This window comes from Falco biarmicus, chromosome Z (genome assembly GCF_023638135.1).
Source record: "Falco biarmicus isolate bFalBia1 chromosome Z, bFalBia1.pri, whole genome shotgun sequence".
NCBI lineage: Eukaryota > Metazoa > Chordata > Aves > Falconiformes > Falconidae > Falco > Falco biarmicus.
In genome coordinates this window covers 50,732,486-50,749,582 of record NC_079311.1, presented here as the reverse complement: position 1 = coordinate 50,749,582, position 17,097 = coordinate 50,732,486, and positions in this window count along the sequence as shown.

Here is a 17,097-nt window from a genome sequence, read left to right as displayed (position 1 = left end):
GCTTCCTGCACAGTGAGCAGTCTGGGTCACGTGGGGAAGAGACAGGGAGCTAATGCTTTTTCTGAACTGGAGCTTTGCCACAGCCCTCTGTTGAAATGGGAGACAGGTTCAGTGAGATTTTCCACAAATACTGCAAGTAGGTAAAATGAGAGCAGTCTTGACTGTTTGCTAAAGGTAGGAAATAAGTTGTTAAAGGGAGTGAATGGGATATGTAGCCTCTGATGATGCTGTGCTTCATAAGAAAATTCAAGCAAAATCAAATTTCCTCTTTCAAAGAGACTTTCAGAGCCTTCTTTCTATGCTGAGGAGGAATAAGTACTAGCTCCAAGTGCCGTCTGTAGACAAGACCACATTCCTTCAATTTGCTAAGACTGTCTGAAGCTTTTACAGAGAACTCATGAGTGGTTGAATTAAAAAAAAAAACCAACCACAACAACATCAACATCAACAAAACTCAACAAAAAGCAAGCAAGCAAGCAAACAAAAACAAATCTGGAAAAGAAATTGATATCTATAAAGAAATAAAATAACAGTAGAAACAACAACAATTAAAATTGAGACAGTGACCTTTTCTATGAACTCCAATATTCAGGTTTTCTATAAACACCATCTAACTCATGCAAATATGTTGTGCCAAAAGCATTTTAGACACAGAATAAATAAATAAACACCATATAGAGACACAACTGATCACCATGCCAGAACTAACCTTTGAACCAAGCTATGGTTCTAAATATGGGAAGGTGGGGGGAGCAAAGAAATATAAGGAAGAAAAGTTCTTTGTTTTCTTTATGGGAGGGAGAAAGCTCATTGCTACAGGCAGTCTCAGGGAGAGTTTGCTATTCCAGGATGCTTTGTCACTGTGGTGACACTGCTGGGTTCCTGCTCTTTGTCATATTCCATTGCAGACTGGGACTTGACAGCAGCAAAGGGTTTCTTTGAAATGGATTCAACTGGTTAGCATTGTGTCCACCCACTCACATGCAAAAAGTCCCCAAGTGTCACCGGTCACAGATAATTTTCTAAAAAACGTGAACACTGTGACTTTCTCAGGAACTTCAACAAAAAAAATATGCAGCTTTAGCAATGACTTAGTCAATGTAACTGTTTTTTTCTGTGGCTGTTTTATTCTTTTCTCCTCCTCAGTCTGCAAAAACAAAAATATTTGAATGATTTCTTGTCTGAAAGGGAATTAAAGTCAAATCTTTTCCATAGTTTTGTTTACATGTGCCACATTTAGGCATCCCTCTCCTCTTGACAAGAGCACTAGGTAACTAAATGTAACCCATCACTCCTTACTAGGACATTCTATCAGAAACTTCATGTATGACAGAAAGATGGATGTGTCTTTTCTCTTGTCACTGTAGGGTTTTGACTGACCTGCTTAACACCATGGTTGGGCCCCCTGATGTAGACCATTACAACCACAAGAATTTCTGGTGACACTGCTATTTTTACTTTAGTGTTAATGGGCTTTACAAGCATGTGGCAGTCTGGGCAAGTTTGCCACGTTGCTGATCACATTATGGATGTAATGGGAAACCAAACTCCATACATAATGTGATAAATGTAAAGGGAAACTCTTGCCCAGCTTTGTGGTCAGAGGTGAGGGAGAAGTTGTACTCCCTGTTTCTTGGCCAGAGTGAGCACTTGCAGGCAATACAAAACGAAAAGCAAACCTCAGCTCATGGCCTCATGGTCCAGTGGAAGTCCTAAGCCAGGTAGCTACAATCACTGAATTGTAGGTTAGTAAGGGAAATTTAGTCTATATTCTCCTGTGGAGTATGAACATGTGGGAGAGAAAACTCCCCTGTTATGACTGATACATTTGTGTGGGCTAGAACCAGCTGAGTAAAGATGTAAGAGGTGTGTCAAGAAGAATGAGTGGGACTGCGGGAGTGAACCGAGGAAGGAGCATCTGGGGACCTTCAGACAAGCCAATGATATCAAGGTGTATAGCTTCGTAGCATGTATTAAAATTAAACCAAGAGAATGAGTTGACTGATGGAAGGGGAAGCTTTAGTGCTCACAAAATACAATGAACTCATTTAAAATGTTAGGGGATATGTGAGCAGACTGACTCCAAACCAAACCAAAGTTTGTCTCCTTGTTTGGCAATTATTAACTTCTAGTATTACTAACATTTGCTAACTCTCAGGGTAAGCAAGGCACGCATCCTCCTTCTTGGCTGTGTTTATTTAATTTGGTTCTAGAGGAAAAAATTGCTAGGGTCTATAGCTACGTTCAAATGGCCTGCTGGATACTTAATAATGAAAATGTGTTCAGACATAAAGTTAAGTGACTCCTATTTAAGGGACAGATCCGAGAGGGCAGGTAGAGTCTTGAACTTCTCATTCATTTTCCCTTATCAAATGTTGAACTTTCTGAACTCAGTGATCACTTTTCTCCTGTTAATCCAAGTCAGTCTAGAATATGCTGAAGAAGAGGTCACATTATATAGAATTTGGGTCAGGTGTTTGATGAACCTGTGTATTGTTCAGCCTGGCAGAAAAGGACCAGGTGATACTGATGGACAACAAGCTGAACATAAAACAACAACACACCTTTACTGCAAAGAAGGCTAATGGTATCCTGGGCTGCACTAGGAGGATTGCTGCCAGCAGGTTAAGGGAGGTGATCCTTCTTCTCTGCCTTGCACTGGTGAGGCTGTGTCTGGAGTCCTTTGTCCAGTTCCAGGCTCCCCAGTACAAGAGAGACATGGACACATCACAGAGAGTGTGTGTCCAACAAAGGACCACAAAGGTGGTTAAGGGACTAGAGTATCTCTCCTATTAAGAAAGGATGAGAGAACTGGGACTGTTCAGCCTGGAGAAGAGCAGGCTCAGGGGGGTCTTATCTCTGTGAATAAATACTTGAAGAGACGGTACAAAGAAGATGTGGCCAGGTTGTTTTCAGTGGTGCCTGAGACTGGACCAGACAGAATGGGCACAAACTGAGGCACAGGAGGCTCTGACTGAACATCATGAAATACCTTTTCACTGTGAGGGTGACTGAGCACTGGCACAGGTTGTTCAGAGAGGCTGTGGATTCTCCATCCTTCATCTGGACATGGTCCTGGGCAACTGGCTTTAGGTGACAGGGGGATTGGACCAGATGACCTCTAGAGATCCCTTCCAACCTCAACCATTCTGTGATTCAGCTACACATGTGAGATTCCTGGATGATTACTTCTTGTACAACAGAAAATCTGGTTCAGCTGCCTTCAAATCATTTGCTGTATTCATAAGTTAGATCAATTGCACTGGGACTGGATGTCTTCATGAAGAACTGATCAGAAGGTATTCTTTTCGCATTCTACAACCTGGTTGTATTCCTAGATAGTTTTTAAAGGGTTAATAAATGCTTATTAGACTTGACACTTGTAGTAACAAGTGATATGGAAGGTTATAAGCATGTCAAGAGGAGGTGTAATGCATGGTTTTTAATAATGGTTAGCAACCTATTGACTGACTGGATTTTAAAACAATTGATTGTTTATTACAACATCTATTAATCATTTAGTAATTTTCCCTCTGCTGTTTTTACAGAGGAACTTGATATAAAATTGCACCTCCAATGAGAATAAAGAACCCAAAGTAAATGCAGATCATTAGAATCTGACTTATGTATGGAAAGATCTCATTTTAAGTATTATTTTTTGAAGTTCAGTCTTTCTATATCAAGATCTCTTGGCCTGATTAATTTTGATTCATGCAAATATTTATTATGTGTAAAACCACCTTTCAACCTGTCAATCTGTAAGCCTTTGGTTTTTGGGGTTTTTTTGGCTTATCCCCAGAAATTACTCAAGAACCCAACTTTATAAGGGCATTCAGGAATTCTCTCCAGGAACAAAATCTTGAGTAAAAGTCTGGGGTTTGATCCTTTTGCTTTAGATGCTAAGAGCAATATTTCTTGAGTCTGAGCAAAAATTTAGTGTATATATTGGATTAGTAGTCCAAGAGGAAGTATTAGTAAGCATACCATGAGTACAAGCTGAAGCTGGGCCTCTGTTAGTGGGGAGCCGCTGCACAGTCCTTTTGTTAACTTCATAAATATATTTGTTAAGAAGGACATCTAGTGGGTCATCTGGTTCAGCAGCTACCGTATGGTTAGTTGTGTTGAATTCCTACCAGGTTAAAGGGTAGAAGGGTGGAAGGACAGCAGGCATAGCGTGGAGGCTGAACTGCTGCCCAGCACAGCTCTTTCCCCTCCACCAGCTCTGCTGCTGTGAACACAAAGCTTTGCGTACAAACAAGTTTTCCAGCTTGAAGCTCTTCTCTGTTAACAGAGTCTTTTGGGTGACACTGGTGCAGTCTGCTCAGTAGTTTGCTTTCTATTTGGTGCTACTGGGGTAGCAACAGTGCAAAGAGGAAATCCTTTAACCGCCTCTCCTTCCACATTAAAATGAGCAGAAGCACAAAAAAATCCTCAGCTGGCCAGCCTAAGGCCTGGATGAATATTTGGAGAAGGAGAAAGTCTCTTCCTTGTTATTGTCAAGAGCTGCCCTCCCATGGTGGGAGTTTGGCTTCATGAGGTTGTCAGCCCGTTTCCTGGCTACTTGGCTGTACTCTGGGATGCAGGAAAGGAGAAAAGGTCTCTGCTTTGTATCTTGGTTTTCAGGCCATGGAGGAAGGGGACAAGGAATGGGCTATGTCTGCTCTGTGGCTGACTCCCTGCCATGCTGGGCTGGCTCTTTCCCGTGGGGATGAAGTGTGCCATGGGCTGGCTGTGCTGGCACATGTGGAGAGACTTCTCTCTGTTGCTGAGCCACCCCCAACTCCTACTGCTCATAGCAGGGTTTTTATGCTTTCTGCCAACAAGCTGCTAGGACCCTCACCAGAGTTTGTAGGTATATAGGATATTTCTGTCTTACCTTTTGGGCCTCAGCTGGAAGATGGATGTGCACTCCACAGCCTGTGAATCATCCTGCCACCACAGACTCCAACAAATGGCCCTCCATCGTGTTTTCTTTGAGAGTAAATGCTGCGGTATATATGTGCATGTTGCTTAACAGTCATGCTGCAGCTCATAGAAATCTCTCATTGTTTCACCGCTTCCTGACATGTTCTCCGTTAACCCCAGCCTAAGCTTCATCCTGCTTTTCCACAACACCATCATGACTTTACAAGTGTCTTGTTTCAACAGTTGGTATAAAGCGTTCTTCTAAGCCAAAGAAACTCCTGTACGCCAAATCAGAATATTTGGTTGAGTTGGCTATTTCCTGTAACAGCAAAAAGCAGCAACTGCAGCGCTGTCAGGCAGGAATCCCATCACAACCACCACCGTTTTAGTTTGACTCAGAGACCCTGGGTTTAGAAACATATCAGCAGTCTTTCACTTTCCTTTATACTCTAATTTCAAGTCACTTAAGACTCCAACTCCAGCATTTTGCAGTGTCATCAAGAAATTAGACTAATGTTACTCTAATTAATAGTGCCTCCAACACCACGTTTACTGAACAGACATCCATGTAACAGGTAGCTTGAATGTATTGTATTTTTAATCCAATACTAATCTTTGACCAGAAGGGAAGATAGCATGCTATCATGCTACACTGTGGTACTACTTGGGGTTTGTCTCATGACATCCCTGATCTGCTCATCCAGCCTTGCCTCTCCTGCTGCTCTGTGCAAGGAGATGGAGAGGGAAGGAAGAGGCATAGAACAGGAGGGACATCTCCAGCATTTCCACATCCCAGTTTGCCAGGTGTCCTGATGGTTTGGTTTAATCTTTTTAACCTTTGGTTTTAACCTTCAACATAGACCAATTCCACCATGGTGGACCTATCCCTTTGTAAAGCTGTATCCACTGAGCCGTCCTGAGGTGCAGAATGGTCTTAGCAGTCTTTATGTGATTTATGCCCGGCTGTGGTCCAGACTTTGCAGGGCTGGTCCTCTGACTTATGGGAGAATATGGCCTGCAGGCTCAGAGAGAGAAATAATTAAGCAGATTGATGAAAAATGGTGGCAAATAGAGACAGCTTCCTGAAAAGGGTGAGTCTGACAATTGAACAGAAAAACAGAACCCCACTGCTTCCACCCTCTTACTAGGGTTATTGTTCTGCTTCTTTGGCCTTAGCAGCAATCCACGTGGAGCTCCCTGTCAACTGCCGCATCACATCTCATTCAGCTCTGTATTCTGTCATTGCTGTCACAGGGAGAACAGGCAACTTGGAGAATTTCCTTTGCTGCTACCTGATATACTATTACTCACCTCTTATCATTTTAGCAAAGCACTTCCACTGCTATGAGAGGTAATGGAGACCATGCCACTAAAAAAAATTGGCTGTAATTTATTTATCAATTGTTTTGACATACCACAAAAGAGACGGTCTACTTTATGGATGGATCTAAGGTATCTGAGAGCCCTTGAAGTCCATGGTTTTCCGGTATTCTAAGTTCTACTTATGGCTTTTCCTGTATATGACACACAACACCACCCCTGTGGTCTTCAAGGCCGATTTCTTCTTTGCTTTCCTTAGTCACAAATCATTCTGAGGCATCCCTTAAGTGCATTTGTATTGTTAAGTGCACCGGCCTGATTTGGTGTTAATTCAATTTGAGTGCCCTTAATATCTTGCGGGAGCGAGGCAATGCATGCGAGCTGTACCTTGTAAAAACAGGTTCCAGGTCTGCCTGAGAGCAAAGCACCTTTCCCACAGCAATTTACCAAAGTTGCTGATAAAATTTTCATAAGGAAACCTTTTTAGTCTGACCCTATTGTGTTATTCTACCATTAAGAGTTGGGGAACTGAGACTGTATTCTGGTGACAGTGTATCACATTCTCCATTATTTTAGTGTATAGACAGCCTACTGATGGGTCACACCCTGCATCCCCTCCTCTTACGGTGTGGAAACAGCTTTCAGAGCCAGAGCCCAGAGGCTTGAGTATGCCAGTAGCAGCATGTGTGCGTCAATATAGATGAAGTGAACTCTGGATAAACCAGTCACCTCTAACCTTCAAATGATGGGAGATGGGACATTTTATTGCATTTGGGGCCAAGTGAAGACAGAAGTAAACCGTAGGAATAGTTAGTCTTAAGGAATGTATGGTAGAAACAATATCACATTTTGATTAAAGAAAAAGTGTTTGACTAACAATCAAAGCTGAAAAGCCAGTTTTAAAGTAATAGTGATAAGCAAACACTATCTTCACACATGACGACTAATTTTGCTCTCAAATGAGTAACTGGAAACCCTAAGCAACTCCATGTTAACTGAAAAAGTTTATCTTACAAAGGTGAACCAGTGTACAATACCAAGAAAAGTGCCTACCTGCCTGGCAGATCGCCTCGCTACACTACTGTCACCTCCAGACTTCGGAGAGCAGGGAGCTGCAGCAAGGAAGTCAGAGTAAAGGGTCCAGCTGTTGCACACATCGTGTTCCAGAGTTTGTATCTTCTGTCAGGCTGTATGAACACCTTTACTTTATCTGTCGTAGAAAACATAACCAAACTAGTCTGGATGCCACCTGAAGATGTGAACACACGTCTTCTGAATTACTATCTGGCATTTTGAAGAAAAATTGAGAACAAAAAGTTGGTTATGAAAGAAAAAAAGGAAAGGAAGAGAGGAGAAGAGAGAGGGAGAGAGAGAAAGTGGGCTGAGGAGAGAGAAATGGCAGAGTCAGAGGGAGAAACAAAATAAAAGAGAAGGATTGAGGAAGAGGAAGAAAGAAAGAGAGTTGAAGAAAATTAAAGAAAGGAAAAGGAAGAAAGATAAAAAGGAAAGAAAGAAAGAATGAAAGAAAAAGAAAGGCAAAAGAGAAAGAAAGGAAAAGCATAAAGAAAGGAAGAGAGAAAGTGGGCTGAGGAGAGAGAAATGGCAGAGTCAGAGGGAGAAACAAAATAAAAGAGAAGGATTGAGGAAGAGGAAGAAAGAAAGAGAGTTGAAGAAAATTAAAGAAAGGAAAAGGAAGAAAGATAAAAAGGAAAGAAAGAAAGAATGAAAGAAAAAGAAAGGCAAAAGAGAAAGAAAGGAAAAGCATAAAGAAAGGAAGAGAGAAAGAAGAGAGAAAAAAGAAGAGAAAGCAGGGAAGGAAGCAAGAAAGGAGAAGAAAGGAAGGAAGGAAGAGAAAGAGAAAGAGAAAAAGAGAAAGGGAAGATAGTAATGACCTCAAGGTTTTACACTGAATTTAACTGAGGCAGAAACAGAGGTTTGGGAGCTGAGCCAGTGTGGCACAGCTGTTCAGGTATGTAAATGCTGAGGCTGGGTGGTTTGATTATAGGGAGCATTTTATGTAACCTAGCACACAATGGCAAATTTGTTGCACTCTAAATGGCCTTTGGGAGTCTTGCCCTCCCTACAAGCACAACTCCGTTGCTGCTGGGTGAAAGCCTTGATCCTGTGTCCCATGGAAGTCAACGGGAGCACTGCCTTTGACATCAATGAATGCTGGATCATACTCTAGGTGAAAAACAATAGCTTTGCTTCTGGTTGGGCCAAATTGATGAATAAATCAGAGCCTTGCATGTATGGAGTCAGGGCTGGTTGTGAGTGTCTCTTGCAGTAGCATTTTGCAGTCCAAGTATGTGCGACCACGGCAATCTGATTAATTATTGGGTAAAGCTTGAGGCAAGCAGAGTTACAGATACCAGCTAGAGAACTGTGTTACAGAGGAATTTATAATACCTTTGACTATCAGCCTCTTGATCTTTGAAGGCATTCAAGGAAATGGAGATAAGGCAATTCCTTCTGTGTGTTTTCAGTAGGGGAGGAAAAACAGGTAGCAGATACTTACAGCTGTTTCTTTCTCTGGCACTCAGTATTATGCTCTGACATTGTGCTCTACTTCCAATTATTTTTGAAGAAGTGTGTAAGTTCTCAGGAAAGAAAACTGAATGCATTTAAGATTGTGTATGTCTGCTCCACCAAATCACAAAGCTTGAACTGCATCACTGTGTTAGGTGTTTGCAAACCGCCTGGCTGCATGTAAACAAAGCAGAAGCTGCAAAGGGCAAGGTGAACATCACCATATGCCCTGAGTGTCTGTGGCCAGTCCTGCTTCATCTCCGTGCACCACAGAGGTCTGTAACAAGGCTTGTCCTGCAGGGAGCTGTGAAAACTCTGTGACATCTGAGGAAAGTGCTTGCAAACTGGATTCAGCCTCAGCTGTTTTGTTCTAGTCTGGGTCTGTATTTGCCCTTCAAGTGACCCACTCCCCTCACAGTTTTTCCTGAGTTCTGCATAATGCCTCGTGACAAATTTTTGAGGGTGGAGGGAATACTGTCTGACCCTGGGAAAATGTATCCATTTTTGTTTGTTTGTTTGTTTGTTTTGTTTGCTTGTTTTAAATAACACTGGGGTGGGTACAGTGTGTTAGTATTTCAGAAAGAGGTGCTCACAAGGATGTTCTGAATGACCTCCTGCCAGCTGTATCACTTTGAACTCCAGTGAGCTGAAGCAGCTAGGAAGAGAGGGGTCATGAATGTAAAGGGGCAGGTGAGGTGCCACAGCAAAGCAGGGCCAAAACCATATGGAACTTCAAGATGTGTAGGTAAATCCCATGACAGCACCTGTAGCAACTGCCCCAGATGCTTGAGTGCATGGGTTAGGAGGCCCTTTCTGATGGATCAGCAGTAGGTCAAAGGCAGGCATGGAGAAAGAATCATAGTTTCACTCTCTTGCTCTCACACTATGAGGTGATTATAGGGATTCAGAAGGTTACAGTTATTGCATGAGGTTCTGGGGTTTTTAATAATTAATGGGTGAATGTTATTTGCAGTGAATTCCAGGGGAGGAAAGGCTATGTTGGCAGGATTTGTGCTACCCTTGAAACAACAGAGAGGAAGGCTATGTGAGAGATGGGACGTGGTACTGCGCTCTTGAGTCTCCCAGCATTGCTTTGCTTCCATCTAAGGATAAATAAATGCCTCTGTGTATGGTGCTTTGAGAGAGAAAGCTCCAGCTCAATCAGGGAAGTAGTCTTTGACTTCCCAATCCAGTGAGAAATGGAAATGCTCTTCTTTTTCCCTTCCTCTTCATTAGTTTATGTACATCAGCTCTCATCGTGTTTACTTCCGAAGAAGTGGTTTCAGTATGACTACTATCTTTGTAGCTTTTTCTATAAACACTTCAAGCCCTGTTGTATAGCTTAGATGGAAGCTAAATAAGCATTCAAATGAAACAAAAAACCTCAGGAGATCTTGCTGCCAGGACATAAGTTGTGTAGTCAGGAGAAAAATAGCCAAAGAAAGAAGCTATGGGCCATGCTGCACGCTAACAGAGACACAGGTGTTTCCCTTGACTATTTGAAATAAGGCCTGAGCCAACCCCTCTCTACATGGCTTCAAGTGGGAATGTTTCTTATTGCTCAAGATGCTAAAATTTTTGAGTGATTTACACACTTCTAAACCTACTCTGCACTTCTGCCGTTAATCATACACAATGCACAACAATGTCACTCTTTGTGCACCATGATGGAAATATCTGTGTATCATATATGCAAATTACATTGTGTGCTTGAGGGAGCTCATGATCCCCTGAAAACTTCTGTGGCAACATGGTTTGCAGGCTCCACACGCTACCTGTGAACCATCTATTGTGTATGTGACTGCAAGCTTGAATCCCTGCCTGGGATTACCTGAAAACTCTGGAACTTGCCAGCAGGAAAATTTACAGCTAAACAATTATATTGTTGAAACTCTGACAAATCCACCCCAGTTTATGACTTTGAAAATAGGGCTAGGTGTGAGCAACTGAATATATTATACACTGTAGCATGGCCTCCTGGGGGCTGCAATATAGAATCTGTTTACTTTGACTGACACTTTTCATTTCTCTTTTCTTCCAGATGTTATTGCTGCAAATGATATCTCTGCTCAATATGGATTTTTTTCCTCAAAAAACCTGTTTAGATATTTGGATAAACATCTTCTGAACAAGTTTTTTAATAATAATAATATTTATTATATTAATTATTATATATTTTATAATTATATAATGATATTACTGTTATTATTATTATTAGTAGTAGTATTAGTCTAGCAATAATGTAACAGCCAGGCAACACAAGGAGTAAAAGCAAGCAGACCTGCATTATATTGGTACATCAGATTACATGGAGGTGATATTTCCAGAACTTTTCTCCAGTGTAAAGCAGTTCTAAGAACTCCAGATCTGGACACAAAGGAGAGTGGTTTTTTTCCCCTCCATCACTTTTCTGTAAACAGAAGTTTTAACCCCCCCCAGATAAACTGGTGACTTTTTGCCAAGGGTGAAATAAATCTCACTCAATCACAGATCAGCATTTGTTCCACTTAGACCCCCATAAGCAGGCAGAGACATTCTTGCAAAGTACAACTACTCAGAAAAAGGAAGATTTGTTGTTAAAGCCAATGATAGTACTTCTAGATAGAATCAGCACTTGGTCATGCATAGTGGCAGCATTTCTTCCCCTGCTATAACGGTACCAGAAATTGGAAATTCACTACAATTTTCCAGTTCCTTCAGAAATTCCAGTGTCTCTGATGCTGAATGCCAGAACAGGTGATAATGACTAGTGACCATGTTGTACACTGGTGCATTAGTCTGAAGAGTGATTTTTTTTTTCTAGTTCTATAGAAGAAAAGTAGAAGAACAAAATTTCTTTTCCAGAGCATTCCCTGATTGACAAATAAATCATTCTTCATCTCACTCAGGCAGGACCAAAGAGCACCTTTTAGATAAAGAGATGGCTGTGAGACGGCAGTTTTATCAGTGTGGGCTTGAGTAGAAAAACACAAAGCATACCTTTTAAGTATAATTTTGAGAGCAGAAAAAGTATATTTTGGTCTGATGCATGAATCTTTTATCTACCTTACTCCTGCCATTTGTATTTCCTGCCATTTGGGAATATCCCAAATGGTCTCTGCTTCTCTTTGTTGTTTTATAGTTCCTTTTGTACAGCAGCCAATGCTAACATTTCTTTCTGAGTGTGAAAGTTGCTTATAGTTTTGAGGTACCTGTACTATACAGCACTTGCCAAATATTTGGGGTGGACACTGTACTTTCTGAGATCGTTAAGAAGAAAATTCCACCTGGTTCACATTCTGGAGGGATAATTTCTGTGCTGAGTTCTTGCAGGATGTGACAAATGCAGAAAAGCCACTGAACTTCAAAGCTCATATACAGGGGACCAATGAGCTCTCACAATAAACTTCTATTTCTCTAATACCGTCATGAATACCAGTAATGGCCCTTGCTGTGCAGCACAAGGGGAAACAGAGATGCTGCACAGGGGATTGAGCTCTGCCTAGACAATGCAAAACCTGCAGTGTTTGTTTCAGAAGATACTTACAGTGGACCTCAGAGCAGCCTCAGCTCCACCTGCCACTTGCTACACTGTGGTGTAACTCTTGCTCTGATGTGGAAAACAAGGGTGACACAGACTGATTTGCTTTCCATTTCTCTTACCTCTCTAGTTCCCTGTGTGCAGGCTACCTCTGGCCGAGTACCAGCAGTGTGCTCTGACCTGAGAGGATGTATAGGGCTGAAGGCACTGCACCGTACAAGTACCTGGCACCCTACTTCTGGACTGAGGGATGTTTCCAGTCCCACATTGTTATGCCCCTGTGGTATTTCTCTCATTATGAAAGAATCCCAACTGGTACAAATGCAGCACATGCAAATGCTCACGTATCTTTTTTTCCCCAGATTTGTATTTATTTACATTTTGTCATGTAACCAGGACTAGGGGTTTAAACAATAGATTGCATTTTGTAAATAACAATATATAAGCATGTCATGCACAAATCACATTTTCACCTTTATTAGAGATCGTAAAACCCTGGAAGGAGAGAACAAGGGGCAAGTCACTCAATGATCTTTTCAGGCAGTGTCTTCAACATATTTATTGCCACATGAGAATTTTCAAGGCTGGTCATGCATTCAGAGCTGTCCCTACCAGTGATCAGTTTGTACTAAATCTGGCTGAAGCTTTGCTGAGGACTGAAAAGAAAAAGACACTAAGCAGTTCCTGTGGCAGAAGTGGCTTCCTATTTTTGGCTTCAAGCTTAAGTAAATTAAAACACAAGCTTTCCAGTAAAGGACTGTTTCACCTGAAAGTATTTGACTGTCTCAGCAAGTACTCTGCACTCTAAGCAACATTGTAAGCGCCACAAATAATTTACTTCATACTGAAGAGAAAGGTAAAGTTGTAGGACAATGAGTAAACTTGCCTGCTTGACAGAAGTATACGGTTTACTGGCTGATCATGATAGTCATTTACTTAAGGTTATCCCTGAAATTTTCAGGTTGGGAAAAACTGAGGGTACTTGGATGAAAAAAGAGATGAGTAGCCTCAGTTATTCCAGATTTGTGACCACCTCAGATTCCCTACCATTCTTTCTTTTCTCAACTTCAAGAGAAGGAGGGAAGATGGAGTTAGGGACTGTATGTAATTACCATTTATCCTGCCTGCCTCTCCCACAACTCAGAAGCTCAGACTTCACAAGTGAGTAGAATCAAAGAGGGTCCCAGTCATCACTGTCTGGTGGTTTTGAATTTTTTATATCTAGTTTATGGCAACAGGTAGCAGCAAACACGGTGTGGTGATTTGCTGAGGGTGTCTATGAATAGTGTCTTGTTTTCAATGTAATCCTGAGCAAGAGGCTATGGTGAATCTACCTAAGACCTAGACAGTATTTAAAACCTGCCATTCACCCCAGAAAGCCCCTCCTCACTTTGACATCCCATTTCAGCTCCTTAAATCAAACCCCGCAGACTCAGGAATGAAGTAAATAAATTATAAGCTTTATTGATTGTGTCTGGTGTGTGAATGTTCTTTAGCATTGACTAAGCCGTTCAAACCGCTGTCCCAACATGGATCAGGCTCCCCATAAAACCCGAAATGGCTACTCAAGAGGGAGCTGAAATGTTTTCCTTCGTTGATCCAAGGTTCTGTCAGGGAGGGTTTTGATGTCTACAACTTTACAACATCCATATGGTAAGGAATTAATTAGCTGGCTTCTTTCAGGGGGATATGGGATCAGAGTTTTAGATTGGACAGAAGCCCACTGTGATATAGGCTATTTTAATTTTTTTCTATTTATTTAAATGAATATCAGTGAATTCCTCATGGTTTTTGTGACCATGGACCCAGTTTGTCTCTCACTTGCTCTGTTCTCCTGTCTGTATGACTGTTGAATTCAACTAAATCACTAGTACAAATGCATCTCAGTCTTCTTTTCCAACTAATGGAGATAGAGCTGGTGGTTGCTGGTTAGGGGTTATTTTGGGGGAAGGGATTGGTTTTGCTTCTGCTTTAAAGCAATGAGGTGTGGTAAATCACAAGCATCTTCCCTGGGATGGAGATAATAAATCACTCTTCCCAGGTGAAATCTTTTATTTATGCCTTGGGATTCCATTTCATTGAGGAAAGGTATGTTCTTTTGGCTTCAGCTGGGCTGCACTTTAGCAAATGATTCAAATCAAGCTGACACTTATTAGTAAGCATGTTGAGCACGTTGCTCTCAGGCACTTCACTGGGCTGCCACCATTCTCCGTTCTTCACAGATGTTTGCTCTTCTCCGGTTTCATCTGGAAGCAAAATCACTGCCTGCTCCTCATGTCAGTGGGAAGTCAACTGCAAAGGGCAGCTTGATTTTAGAGACAATGGATCACTCCTGCCAGTAAAAAAACAAATACAAGGGAAGATGAAATAATACACTCATAGATTAGCTGAAATGCACTCCCAGATCAGCTTGAGCTCATTCTTCTGGTCTGAAAGTGACCAAGCAAACCTCATATTAGATGTTGAGCCCAGTCACCATGCTCAGTATTGCGTAGTACACATTCAGTAGTAGTGGTTCCAAAGAGAGTATCAACAGTATCATTTAGACAGTAAATTATTTAATTGCAAAGCACCAACTGTTGCTGTAAGCTAGTGTTTATTTAAATAAAAAAACAACAAAACTGAATCCTGATTAAAGAAAAATATGCAGATAAGTAGTTCTAGTTACCGTCCTTTCTCCCTGAATACCCTAAGTTAATCCCTAAACATAACCACTGTTAAATTCTCTTTGCATTGCACGCACTTGTGTACAACCCAGAGAAAGCATGGTTTGGAGGCAAGAGCCTGCAACCAAGTCTTGCTGCTAGGGAAGAAGGAAGCAAGGGCAGAAGCTCACTTTCATAGCCTCTTGGTTAAATTCAGATTTATTTGTGTCTAGAAAGAGGTGTAATATCTCAACTCGCCAGATAAGTGTGATTTATTTCCACAGAAGAAAAAAGAGGCAGCAGAACTAGAGAGCTGGCAAACTTCAGAAGACATCTGGAGCCTCTGCCCAGATTGGAGGTTATGGTGGTGGTGGACATCTCTGCATGTGGGCTACAATCTCACAACAGAAGGGTGTTTGGTGCCAGGTATAACAACCTGCATGTATCCAAGTGACCCTGTAAGATATCTGGGAACTCTGAGCCCTTCTGGCAAAGGCAGGAGCGTGTGGTCATCCAAGCTCATATGGCAGGAACACGTTGCACTGACCATTTCTTACTGCGCAAAACTTCGCTTCCTGCTTGCTTTGTAACTTCACATAAACAATGGAAAGAAACTGCAGAGAAATGGAGGCTACCTGTTACAAAGACTTGGCTATTTTCTTAGTTCAGTTTATCTTGTGGCCATCATGGGGCCCTTCCTGCACTAAGTAGAGCAGGCAGCTTGCTGTTTCTGAAATGTAAACTTTGAATTACTGTTGACACCAGAATGCCTATAGTAAGGAAACAAACAGTACTTGTAGCATGAGTTAGAATGTGCTGGAGTTTGAAGGCTCAACTCATATTTATACACAGAGAGGGACTATGTGAAATTCATGACCTAGAAAGGTGACCCTACCATTTGAGCAGTTATGCATGGCTAATAAACAATGGAGGAAAAAAGTCCTCTTTAAAAAAACAGGTGCTTTTCATTTAACATTATAATAATCAAAAAAAAGGAAACCAAACCTGCAAAGGCAAGGATAGTGTGTTTGTGTTTCTTCTTTTCCTTAAATATTTTACTATATTGCAATATATCCAACATATTTCTAATATGCCAACTGTTTGAAGACATCAATATATCTACAAAATTTGTATAAATCAATAACTACTAAACTTTTCAAAAATGCCTCTATCCTCTAGCGAGGGAGAAAGAACAGTGAGGTTATGTTGCAGCAGCCTAGAGCTTGCTATGGAAGATGCCTGTCACAAATTCTTTCCCCAGCAGAATCACAGGTGAGCTGACTGCATGTGTATGATATGAACCAGGGGGCTTAGGTTCATGGAAATCTTGTTAATTAATAAGGTGAGCAGTAGGGAATGTAACGTGGAGATAGTTGCAAACTGCTAGGAATGGAGGAAAATGGCTGACCAGTTTTCTCAGACTTCTGTAATGTGCTTCTGCATGTAGCTTTAGGGAAAATGGGGCAGTCACTAACCTTTAGGAATGACTAATGACTAGCTGCATGGGCTAATATGAGCCAAGATATCTTTACAAATGCTAAAATTGTCTGTGCCAAAACCCTAAAAGGATCCAGGGGCTGTTTCAGTCTTTGCAATAAATTGCCCTACTGCTCACACGGAGGAAGCTTTTTTATATAATACTATGATCACGACAGGTCCTCTACCACCTTCCCAATTCTGTAACAATACAAACTTATTTACTATTGGCTTTTTATTCTTACCTTCTTTGCTGTCTTCAGACTGACAACATTCAGTTAAAATCAGTGAAGATATGGCACCATAATAGGTTGTATCCAAAGCGTGGAAAATATTGCAAATAGGAATCTATCAACTAGAAAAGAGAGTGCATGTTATTATGATTACACTACTGAGAGGTCACTTCCTCTAAATCTTGTCATTTGTGGTTTTGTTCATGCTGTACCATTAATAGCAATGGCTGTTTATATGATTGTGTTGAAAGCAGTATTATTTGAGAAGGAATTTTTACTACCAAATATAAATATAGCATGTGTTCATTTTTTTTTAATTACGTGTAACATTCAGTAAAGTGATACATTATTAAGAAAGGTCATTGATTGTTCCCAGGATGTGGCAGTAAAATATATGGTATGTACTAAAATTAAAACTAGTTTTAGAGCAGTGTAGTGTGGAATAATACAAAACAAAAAAAAGGTGCCA